Source organism: Mesocricetus auratus, unplaced genomic scaffold (assembly GCF_017639785.1).
Source record: "Mesocricetus auratus isolate SY011 unplaced genomic scaffold, BCM_Maur_2.0 Super-Scaffold_100004, whole genome shotgun sequence".
NCBI classification, from domain to species: Eukaryota; Metazoa; Chordata; class Mammalia; order Rodentia; family Cricetidae; genus Mesocricetus; species Mesocricetus auratus.
In genome coordinates this window covers 1,937,812-1,950,455 of record NW_024429189.1, presented here as the reverse complement: position 1 = coordinate 1,950,455, position 12,644 = coordinate 1,937,812, and the positions used below count along the sequence as shown (strand labels likewise).

The following is a 12,644-nucleotide window of genomic DNA, read 5'->3' as shown; positions in this document are numbered from 1 at the left end:
TGGCATCTGTTTTCCACAGACCATGACAGGAAACAGGGTGGTATGTACCAACTTCAGGATAAAAAAAGTGAATAGGCTCAGGCCTTCCTCAGTTAGCAGATGGAGGTTGTGCAAATTTAAAAAGGCACTCCTAGATACCCCTCCCTCTTCTGTTCATTACTGGAAACCTGGTGCTGACTGAATGGTGCCCACTCAAGCTAATGCAGCTCACATTTTTTTTTTTTTTGGTTTTTCGAGACAGGGTTTCTCTGTATAGTTTTTTTGGAACCTGTCCTGGAACTCGCTTGGTAGACCAGGCTGGTCTCGAACTCACAGAGATCCGCCTGCCTCTGCCTCCCGAGTGCTGGGATTACAGGCGTGCAGCTCACATTTTGCACAACCACTTAACAGGACCCTCTGGAGCTCTCTGGCTTTTCCCTCTGCCACAGCATTTTTGCTAAGTTTATATGTGAAGTTCTATACATGGAGTGGTTCCTCTGTCAAAAATAAAATGAGAAGCTGGGTATGGTAGCATATGCCGATGATCCCAGCACTGATGCAGCTGAGGGAGAAGGATTAAGACAGAGATCAAAGTAGGCCTGGACAACATAGCTACACAATAAAACTCTGGTCTTAAACAAACATAATATGAAGTGTATTAACATGAACCTACAGTCCAGTCTGCTTTGAAGGTTTCTATGACAGCCTTGGCTGTCCTAGAACTCACTCTTTAGACCAAGTTAGGCTTGAACTCAGAGAAATCCACCTCCCCAATGCTGGGACTAATGTTGTACACCACCCTGCCCAGCAAGAGATGTAGTATTAACCAGATGTGGTGGTGTATGCCCCAGAGGTAGGTAGATTTCTCTGAGTTTGAGGCCAGCTTGGTCTACATTGTGAGTTCCAGGACAGCCTGTGCTACATAGTGAAATGCTGTCTAAAAAACAGTAACAACAGTTGGGAACTGTGGCATAAAACCTATAATCCCAGCCTAGGGAGGTTGGAGGCATGAGGATCAGAAGAGTTCAAGACCATCTTTTATAATAATAAACTTGAGGCCAGCCTGGACTGGTGAGAGAGGTAAAGAGAAAGACAGACAGGCCAGATCAGAGAAACCCTGTCTCAAAAAAACAAAACAAAAAGGGACTAGTATTTTTTTAAATGGAAAAGGGGGGTGGGTGATGTGGGGAATTACTGGGAGCCAGCAGTGTAGCTTAGGAGTAGATTGTGTGCACAGTGCTTGTGAATCCCTGGGTCTCATTATATACCTCATGGTGCCTTAGAAATTATTTTATATGTCTGAGTGTTTTGTCTGTGTGTATATCTGGGTGCCACATGAGGAAGTCAGAGGAGAGCATTGGATCTCCTGTAATTAAAGTAACAGATGATTGCTGGGCGTTGGTGGCACATGCCTTTAATCCTAGCACTTGGGAGGCAAAGGCAGGTGGATCTCTGTGAGTTCGAGGCCAGCCTGGTCTACCAAGCGAGTTCCAGGACAGCCTCCAAGACAATACAGAGAAAGCCTGTCTCGAAAACAAACAAGCAAACAAACAAACAAAAAAAATATATATGTATATACATGTTGGGGGTTGGAGAGGTGGCTCGGTGGTTAAGAGCACTGGCTGCTCTTCCAGAGGTCCTGAGTTCAATTCCCAGCACCCACATGGTGGTTCACAGATGTCTGTAACTCCAGTTCCAGGGGATCCAACACCCTCACACAGACATACACACAGACAAAACAATTCACATAAAACAAACAAATCTTTAATACACACACACACACACATGTTGCCGGGTGTTGGTGGCGCATGCCTTTAATTCTAGTACTGGGGAGGCAGAGGCAGGCAGATTTCTGTGAGTTGGAGGCTAGCTAGATCTACTGATCAAGTTCCAGGACAGCCTCCAAAACAATACAGAGAAACCCTGTCTCGAAAAACCAAAAAAAAAAAAAAAAAAAAAAAAAAAAGGGACAATTATAATATGTTGTAGTGGAAGAGGTTTTGCTTTTGTTTCCACAAGAGAAGAAAAGCTATGAATACCATCAAGATTGATGAAGATTATATTTGAACAGAAGAGACCTCTTGATTAGGAGAGGCAATAGTTCATTAAACAGTCTGGCCATTTAATTTAAACTAAATTACAAGACTAACAAATGTTTTTCATTTCATCATATATAATCTACCAAAAAACAGACCTCCCCAAAGTTAGACTTGGGGCTTGTTTTTGATTTTGTCTTTCCAGGAGAAAAAAGGCATTCAACTAAGGGACCTAAAGACCACTGTGCAAATGAGACATCGGAACAAGGACAAATCATCAAGGGAAAATGTCCCAAGAAAAAGAGTAAATTGGCCTAATAGTAGAGCACACTTTTTAAAATTTATTTATGTATTTTTTGGTTCTCTCTGTGTAACTTTGGCTGTCCTAGAACTTATTATATAGACCAGGCTGGCCTTGAACTCACAGAGCTCTACCTACCTCTGCCTCCCAAGTGCTGGGATTAACGGGCTGCACCACTACTGCCTGGCATGCTTCTACTCTTGTTTAAGGTATTTTTGTATATTGATACAAATTTAAGGTTATTATTATTATTTTTTTTTTTTTTTTTTTGGTTTTTCGAGACAGGGTTTCTCTGTGGCTTTGGAGGCTGTCCTGGAACTAGCTCTTATAGACCAGGCTGGTCTCGAACTCACAAAGATCCGCCTGCCTCTGCCTCCCGAGTGCTGGGATTAAAGACATGCACCACCAACGCCCGGCTAAGATTATTTTTATAACATTCTGTTTATATATTTCTATTTTTGTTTAAGGTGTTTTCAGCTCATTTAAAAAAGTAATGAAAGTTCTGATCTTTGAAACCTCTTATTGTAAACTATTTAGGATAATTAAATGCAGGTTAGTAGTTATATGTAACAATCAGATTTGTAGTCATGTTAGGTATGTTTTCAAGGTCAAACATATTTTGTATAGGTGTCTTCAAATATTTCAGAGACCTACAAATGTTTTAATAACATAAGGCTTTCATGACAGTGATACACATCTATTCCTAGCAGCACCAATCTACTTCAAAGGACATTAAAGAACCTCCTTAAGGAATTTGCTTTCATTTGTGGCAAAAGTTAGTTATTAGGCAAGAAACTTCCCTTTTCTTGACTACTGTCAGTATTCTGTCCAAATTGGACAAGCAGGACACAAAAGAAGGTAACTGCCAAACTTTGTCAGGACAATGTAGGACAGTCCTTCAAATATTCTGCCTCACAGAGAAGTCTGTCAGATATTCTAGGCCCATAGGCTGAAGATAGATGCCCCAACATTGCATGGGAACCCTGAGTGACTGTCCAGGTAGCTAGATGTCTCTGTCATTCCTATAGTTTTGGAAGCTGTTTGCTCTGTACTTCCTGTTTACTCAGGTAATATTATATCCTTCTTAGGTCTCTGATGGGGTTGAAAAATAGATATGCTGTTTTCTTTGTTACCAAATTCAAAAAAGAAATTTACAAAAGAGATGTAAAGTTTATAAGGTTGAGAGCATAAAAGTTTAAGTTGTTTATCTAAGAAAATGTCTTAAGGCCTAAAAAGGTATTTTTATGCTTGCAATGCAAGTTATGATAGAAAGTGGGTTGGGAACAAAACTTTGGACTCATCAAGATAGAATAGATAATAGAGCCAGGAGGCAGAGGCAGGTAGAAATGTTGTGGGATATTTGATCACATTGTAACACTCCAAGACTTTTAATGAAGTTAACCTTGAATCAGGGTGGAGTCAGCGACTAAGTAATCAGTTAGCCATAGAGATTTTGGAGGACCCAGGCTATCATAGAGGGCACAGGAAGGAATAGGGAGGGAATAAGAAAAAAAAAAAGAACAATTTAGATAAATGCTTCATCTTATGGTCTCATGTGTAACACAGCAGGCATTTGGAGGTCAGTGGAGGACGACTTTGAAAAGTCATTTCTCTTCGACTTTTACATGGGTTGGGGATTGAACTCAAGTTGTGAGGCTTACATGACAAACAAACTTCTTTACCAGCCAAGCCATCTTGCCAGCCTGAGAAAACCTTTGTTTTGGAATATTTGTTTACACTTTGTGAAGATGTGTCACTGTGATTAATAAAGAGCTGAGGAAGCCGGGCGTTGGTGGTGCACGCCTTTAATCCCAGCACTCGGGAGGGAGAGGCAGGTGGATCTCTGTGAGTTCGAGGCCAGCCTGGTCTACAGAACGAGTTCCAGGACAGCCTCCAAAGCCACAGAAAAACCCTGTCTCGAAAAACCAAAAAAAAAAAAAAAAAAAAAAAAGAGCTGAGGAACCAATAGATAGGCAGAAAAGATACTCGGATTTCCAGGGAGAGAAAGAGGAGGAAGAATCTTAAGTACAGGGATTACACCAGAGAGATTTCCAGTGACACTCTGAAGAAGTCGGATATACAGTGCAGAGCAGAGGTAACCCAGTCATGTTGCAGAACACAGATTAATAGGAACAGGTTATTTTGAGTTAAAAAGAGGTAGTTGGGGATAAGCCTAAGCTAAAGGCCAAACTTTCATAATTAAAAATAAATCTTTATCATTATTTGGGGACTGGCAATCCAAAGAGAGTCCAACAAGAAAGCTTGCTACATTACTTTTTTTGTTTTATTTTGAGACAGGGTTTCTCTATGTAACTATCTGTGTAGAACTCCCAGAGATATGCCTGCCTCTGCCTCCTGAATACTGGAATTAAAGGTGTTCAATACAACACATGGCAAGAATACCTTTTATAGCATTTTGGGGGGGGGAGGTTTGAGACAGGGTTTCTCTGTATAACAGCTCTGGCTGTCCTGAAACTAGCTCTGTAGACCAGGCTGGTCTCAACTCACAGACTTCCTCCTGCCTCTTCCTCCTCAATGCTAGGATTGCACCACCACCCTGCTGCAATTTTTTGTTTGTTTGTTTTCTGGGTCAAGCTTTTATAGCAATTTAATATTCTTCCTTTGGATGCGATTAGCAGTCTTGGCATTTGTCATTTGATGCTAGTTATTCTAATGGAGTCTCAAACGTGAACAAAGAAGATCATTGGAAGGCTGGGTTTTTTGATACCCACTGATAGTGTTACCTCAGAAACCATTACCGCCAGCCGATGTAGTTTCATACAGGCACATCAGATGCTTTGCCACAGAGTGCTACAAGCTACATTTTCTTTTCAACTTAAATCCTTGCTTATCTGCTTTCCATTTCAGCTTGACCTCATTTCTTGGGCTGAGTGACCAAATTTTTGTCATGTCATTCATTGTCCTATATCATCTTAGTGCAGATTTGATGATGTGCTAAAAATCCCAGTAGGCTGTACCAACTGGCCTTGGGATCTCTCTCTGTCTGTCTGTCTGTCTCTCTCTCTCTCTAACACACACACACACACACCATCAAGAATCCTGTGATAACTGCAGTAATATAATGAGATTCAGATATTCCTAGGTGCCAGGACAACATAAGCCATACATGTCTAATTCTTACACCTGTCTAATTCTCCCTTTCCTCTGCCACATTTGATGAATTCACTGGATTTCCTGTGGACAAGACAAGAGCTGTGGACTTCAGCAATGTGATGCACTTGCAAAAATATCCATTGTAAAGGGACTTACTGATGGTCTCTAGTGATAGCCAGGCTTCATTTATTAGATAATACCCATTTAGGGCTGGAGAGATTGCTCAGTAGTTAGGAGCACTTGCTGCTCTTGCAGAGGATTCAGGCTTGGTTCCCAGTACCCTTGAGGTTCACAATAGTCTATAACTCCTGTTTCAGAGGATTCAGGGTCCTTTTCTGGCCTTCAAGGGCACTAGGTATGCACATACTGCAGGCAAAACACACATACACATACAATATTTTATTTTTCAAAGCAAGAGGTTGGAAAAGCAAGTATATACTTGCACTGCTCTGAAGTAGATGGTTGTTGATCTGTAGTGCTAGGGGTTGATCCTAGTCTTCATCTAGTAGAGGCAAATGTTCTACTAACAGACAAAACTCCCAGCTAGCACTGTTCCTTTGAAGTAAATAAACATAGGTGCATGGAGAAAAGCAGTGAGAAATGTTGTCATGGAACAGTAAACTGATGCAAGCTTTTCAAGGCTCTGGAATAACTACTTAAATTGTCATCAGACTATTCTCTAACATTGTTAGATGTTGGTTCTGCCTCTGCAATCACAATGCTCAGGGAGCTGAAGCAGGAAGATTGCCATGACAGACTAGGCCACATCATGAGACCCTATCTCAAACAATAAAAACGCCAGCATATGCCACTAGTCCCAGTATTCCAGGATGGCTCAGCAAGAAAAGCCACATGCCCCCGAGCTTGATGACCTGAGTTTGATCCCCAGCACCCATATGGCAGGGGAAGAGCCCACTGCAGTAAGCAGTCTCTCCTCCATACATGTCCTGTGTACACGAGTGAGCATAAAGAAATAAAGGCTGGTAGAATATGTTCACAAGTACCTAGTCCAGATTGCCAGAACTTTGTCATCCTAGGTGGAAACTGCTCCTCTGAAATAGTGGTCTTTCCCCCCCATTCCTGTCTCCCTGCAGTCCCTGGTCACCAGTACTCTACGTTACCTCTCAGACCTAACAGTTGAAGGGTTGTAGGGACACAGAATCATAATATTATTGGTCCTTCGGTGTCTGGCATTTTCACTTAGCATAATTCCCTCAATTTTCATAGTCACTATACTTGGAAGACCTGTGTGACTGGCTTGCCAGATCTACTCCTGTAGAATGTCATCTGGGGAAGGGTACATCCATTTTGTCAGCATGACTCTTCCAAATCAGCTTCTTTACAGGGAGGAAAAAAAATAAAGCTAGCACTTGCACTAGAACTTTGTAGAGGGTACAGAATAGCAGTAGAGGAAGCAGACAGAGGACTTTCCATGGCTGTGATGGATGAAAAATCTATCAATTAACATATTCCCCAAACAATAACTGACCTTTTGAACAAGGGATCGGGGCTACATAGAGTTTAAATCTAGGGACTGTGGAAACGAGAAGAAACTTAGAATTAATTCATGTGAATTCACTGCTTCTAAGGAGGCCGAAAGAGGTGTGGCCAGGAGCACGGAGCAGAACCAAGCTGTCACACTGCTGTGCTTGCTTTATTTCTTCCCTCTGGGGTTCTCTAGCAAAGAAGGTTATTGTCTGGAATATCCTCTCCCTCTCCCCACACCTAATAAAATGTGAGGCGTGTGCTGAAATTGGTGGGAGGGAGAGAAGCAGCAATAGAAGCCATGGGGAACAGCTTTGTCATGGCTCATTTCTAGTGCCAGATGAGAACAGGCAGTGGGCGAGTGGGAGGGGCCTAATGTACTGCTATCCTGCCCATTCTTCTGATCAGAGAAAGGACCAACAAACAGGATTTTACTTTCCAAATCAAAAGAGAGCTCTCTATAGGTTTCCAATTTATTTTGCATTTGGTAGAAGCAGTAGAACCCTTATTTCAGTATGGAACAAGGGTGATTAAATACCTACAGCCCTGATCCCATCCTTTGCCACTAATGATAAGGTCTTAGAAATTTTGGGGCATTATACTTGTATTAGCCATTTTGTACCTAAGGCTAGATATCTGATTTTAAAATTTGCTCCTGCTGGCTGATGTGATGGCTACTATGATCACTATCAGCTATTTTCAGAAATGCACAGTCAAGAGCCTGCTGTGGTGGTGCACACCTCTAATCCCAGCACTCAGGAGAAAGAGGCAGAGGGATCTCTGAGTTTGAGGCCAGCCTGGTCCATAGCCAGAGCTACAAAGGGAAACCTTGTCTGGAGGAAGGAAAAAACAGTTCAGGAAGCAGCTCCCCAACCTATTTTCTCTGTAAAGATTGCAGGAAATGCCTCCCTTCCTCAAGATTTGTGAAGCTGCTTCTGGGGTGTGGCCACTCCTTTTGTGTTGCTCCACTCCAAGGAAAAGGACTGGGAATCTTCACTATCATGCCTACAGCCAGGGCAGCTTAGAAGTCATAATGCAGATCCTAGGCTCTGCCAAACTGCGGAGGAACAGGAAGCTCAGGACGGGGCCTCACCCAAGTTCTGGAGCGAGGCCCAGTGTCTCTGTAATTATTTAACGAGGAGGGCAGCTTGGTAACCAGGAGGCTGGTGCCTGGGGGAGCTGCAGAACGCCCTGTCGGCCTGACTACACTGGGAATGAGCTGGGTGCTACTCCAATGGTTAGTTACCACACAGCTGTCTTCCAAATGGAGGAAGGGAAAGAGCTTTTGCTGGAGGAAAGCCTGGCTACAGAGTTCAGAGCCAGGCCCTGGAACACAGAAATTGCAGAAATCTTGTTTTTCCTCTTCTCAGAAGTCCAGCTCCACCGGCACAATCGCTTGTGTTAGAATCTTAGCTTTTCTAATTGCTTCGTGCCTGACCTGGGGAGAGAGCTATAGTCTCTATGTCATCAGGGTGCTCATTTGTAAAATGGCAAAGGCAATATGCACCTTGTAAAATTAGTGCAAAGACTAAAAGCCCAAAGAGGTAGCACACAGTGTCACCTACACAACAAAGTTCAATTAATTGTAGGGAAAGAAACACTAATGTCTTTTTTTATCAACTAGGATGAACGCACCCTATTCTACTGGCAACAGAAAGAAAAATTGCTGAAGAAGTCTCCAAATCCTGAAATAAAAGCTTTATGCCACACACCAGTCTTTTTCTTTTTCCTAATCAGGATCTGGTTGTTTTTCCCCCCTACCTTCTCAAACACGGAGTCCCCAAATCATCTGATTTTCTTGGCCCCAGCCCCCAACAGAACAGGCACACTCCCAGCGCCAAGCCTCCTCCTGAGAAAAGTGGAGAGGGAGAGCCAACATTCCGGTGAGATCACCCGAAAAGGACAGGGCGTTTTTCCGGCCTGGGCAGCAGCATCCCTAGCCTGACTGCGGCGATGGGTCCGGCCCCGCCCTTCGCCGCAGTCCCGGAAGGGCTCCCATGGGCGGAGGGGCGCGGCGCAGAGTCTCTGCAGGACGGGCTGGGCGGGGCAGGATTGCAGGACCCACGCCGCGGAGGGCGGAGGCGGTGACTCCTCCGCGCCGCGCCGCGCCCCGCACCCTTCGCGCGCGCGCCCGAGCTCCCCTTGCTCCGCCACCCTCGCGTTGTTTATCCCCACCCCCACCCCCCGCACCGCTGCCAAGGTCCCTTCCGGACGCGCTCGGCCCTTTCCGTACCGCAATCGAGCAGCGAGTCCCGCCCCTCGCGTCGCCAACCCGGGAGCTTTCCTCGAGCTCGCGCCCGGCCGCCGCGGGGGCGCGCGCGGTCGCCTATAAAAGCCCCAGTACGCGCGCGTCGCCGCCACTATCCGCTGCGGAGCGAACGGCGTGAGGCAGAGGCCGCGGCGCCGCATCTTTTTTCCTCAGCAGCCCTCAGCGCGGCGACCCACGCCCCTCACCCCCGGGAGCCGGTGAGAAAGGGCGGCGGGAGGGAAGGGAAGGGCCGAGGGCAGCGGAGCCCCGCAGCGGTGCGGACAGGTGAGCCGTGCGGCCTCTCGGGCGGCTCCGTGGGCCGCCGTCGCCGCCTTTGTGGCGCGTGGGCTGCGGGGCGCGGCGGGGCCGGGCGGCGACCTGGCTTGTCATGGGTTGGGGAAGGCGCGCGGCCCCTCCCTGTGTCCGCGGCCCCACCCGTCGCGGCAGGTGGTGGTGGGTGGTCCTCGGCAGCACCCACCCGCGAGCGCCCCCCTCCCCCGCCCTGCATCCGCACCACCCGTATCCGCACCTCCTGCAAGAGGACGAACCTGGCGTCTGCAGTGAAGGGCTCTCTGACCTTAATTTCATCCTGTATGGCGGCCCCGAGCCCTCAAGCCGCAGAACGGTCTCCTTTTTCTTTCCTGGTAATAAATGTCTTTTCTCTCTAATGCTGACCAGTCCTGCACAGTTAGATGTGGCGCCTCTTGGTAGGAGATCCAAATCCAATAAATAACTTACTAGGTTACAGCTCTTTTTTATTTCTTTTTATGTGAGACTGGGTTTTTTTGTTTTTAAGTCAAAGGTAATATTTTTTTTTTTTGGTCAAATTTTTACCACCGTGCTGTGGAGTGATAGAGCAATCTTTTGTCTGTGTCTGAAGCTGTCCTTGTAAATTTGATGAAATGCTTCTCAACAAAAAATTTTATTTTAAAGGCCTCTCAGGTACTGGAAGTACATATGTATATAAAACAAGGGGCTTCGCTGTAAGTACGGTTCGGTGTGTTTTAAATGAACAGGCCAGAAAGCTGGGGTGAGATAATTTCTAGCTGTTACACTTTAAAGGGTCCTTTTGACTTTTCTTCCTCCCCCTCCCCCCGACCCTCCCCTCACCATATCTATTGAAGCTCTTACTGTGTAGCCCAGGCTGGCCTGTAATTTGCTAAATAGACTAGACTGTTCTCAAACTCAGGTTTTTCCTGCCTCAGACCTCCCAAATAATAAGATATATACCACAAAATACTGTTCTCCGCCTTGGTATTTTTGAAAAGCTAATCATCATGGCTGTCAAGGAATAAGAAGTATATTCATAATGTGTGAAGAAATTGCGTTGTCATAGCAATTGGACTTAAGTAAAACAGAATGTATCAAAGATGGCAGGGTGGGGGTGTCTTGCAGCTAGGAAACAGAGTTTAAGAATAGCATCAGCAACAGTGAGTTGCATGAAGCTATGGAGCCAAGAATCCCACTCATACTAAATGTCTTAGATTTTAAAGGTCAAATTGAAGTCAAAACTGAAAAAAAAAAAGTGCTGCAGTACAAGAAAAATGTACTCCATTAAGGTCCCCTGCAGGAAATTAACAATAAGCCTTTTTTAGTAACTGGGCCATTAATTCCTCAAAGGGATTCTTAAAGTGTGTTGACTGTTATCCAGGGACCTAGGTAAAAAGAATGGAACACAAGGTTTGCCCTATGTCAGACAAGTGTGAAACAGTTCTTAGGGTAAATCCAAGGCCTAAGGACTTATTTCAGATATGTAGTCCCACTCCCTACTTTTTGAGACAAAGTCTCGATACGTAGTTCTTTCTGGAACTATGTAATTGGTTGTAACTGGTCTTGAACTCATGCTCCTGCTAACAAGCCTAGCTGCCACCAACCTTGGCTTTTATTCCTTTAAAGAGATGAGGCCTTGCTATGCTATCTAAAACTCCTGGGTACTGCCCTAACACTTCGTCCTCAGCTTCCTAAGTAGCTGGGCCTCTGGCAGGCAGGAGCTGCTGCAGCCAGCTCTTTCTTTGCTGATAGTGCCAAGTTTGGCCTTGGCTGTGTGCTTTGAAATAATCTAATAATTGAAGGAACTGATGTCAAGTAATCTAATGAACAGGTTTAAGTGGCGAGAGCATATTAAGTATATCTTTAAGTTCCCTAGATTAGAATTTTCTATTTTCCTTCTCTGCTTTCATCTCAAAGGGTGGGGCCTCTGCGGATATTCAGAAATGACCTCCCCCATCCTCTCTCTGGAGCATGCAAAGGACAGAAGGTCTGAGGGCAGCCTGCTTTTGTAATTGGTCCTCCCTGGCTACTGGATAACCCCTCTGCATGTGGGCCTGCCACAGCTCATCAGCTGTGGCCTTAGAGGGGAATGCAATGATATGGTGGCAAATGCTGACTCCAGGAATGCAGAGGTCTGCATAGCTGATCATTTAGAGCTAGCTGACTGGAACAGCTGTGCAGTGAACCAGCATCTTTCCCACCTCTTTTGCACATGCTGCTTATACGTGCTTTGAGTAGGAAATAAAAGTATTTTGTAAAGGAACTGCACCTACTAATGACTTCATGCTTTTACTTAATTACTTTTACTATGCGAATTCCTAAAATCTCTGAGATTCCTATTTCATCTGAATGTGGTTGGGAAGGGGCCGTATTTATTCTTAAAAGAACATTCAGAATTCAGAATCAACACTTGGGGGCTGGGCAGTGGTACATACATACACTTTTATTCTCAGCACTTGGGAGGCAGAGGCAGGTGAATCTCTGAGTTCAAAGCCAGTCTGGACTAAATAGTGAGTTCCAGGACAGCCAGAGCTTCACAAAAAAAGTTTGTCTCCTAAAAACACAAACAAACAAAATCAATACTGAGTCCTTGTGTGACTTGAAAAAATCAATACTGAGTCCTAAAAGAGTGTGTGACTTGGCCAAGGCAGCCCATTTAGGTGATGGGATTTGGATACTGGGGAAATCTTGGCTGTTAAATATTGGTGTGTTTTCACAGATCTGTTGCCTTCACTTTGAAGTGACTCTATCCCACTTGCCCTTAGAAGTGTGTTATCTTGCTCTTCCATTCCCTCTTCAGACTCCACATTCCTCCATCATGTTGTCATCGTTTCGTAAACGCAGAGTTCAGGTATTTGACTAGCATGCAGAAAATGTGTTGCCTTTTGGGGTTTTTGCCTGGCTTGAAGTGAAGACATACTGATATCTAAGAGGTTGAATGATTCCTGAGGGAGAAGCCCTGCCCGCATGACCTTTCTGTTAAGTAGAAAGGTTGGTAACAGTCTGGTTGGGATTTCTGATTTCTTGGTTGGAAGTGTCAGTATGCTTACTCTAAAATTTCCAAAGCCTACTGTTCTCTACCTTTCTGATTCTCTTTAAGGCATGGATTATTAATTTCTTACTGCCATCCTAGTGTTTGCATGTAATGTTTGCTGATTTTTAATTGATGGCTGCTTGGTTCCTAAGAACCAAGGGAGAAATTTACTTTAGA

At 44.7% G+C, this 12,644-nt stretch overlaps 1 protein-coding gene across 1 annotated transcript in view; it reads left to right on the top strand.

Moving 5' to 3' along the window:
* The first annotated feature begins 9,224 nt into the window (after positions 1 to 9,224).
* Positions 9,225 to 12,644, top strand: part of Sptan1 (spectrin alpha, non-erythrocytic 1) — a 68,569-nt gene continuing 65,149 nt past the window's right edge. Inside the window, exon 1 of the mRNA XM_040745080.1 lies at positions 9,225 to 9,381. The gene's annotated coding sequence lies outside the window, so the exon portion shown is untranslated. The remainder of the gene's footprint in view (positions 9,382 to 12,644) is intronic.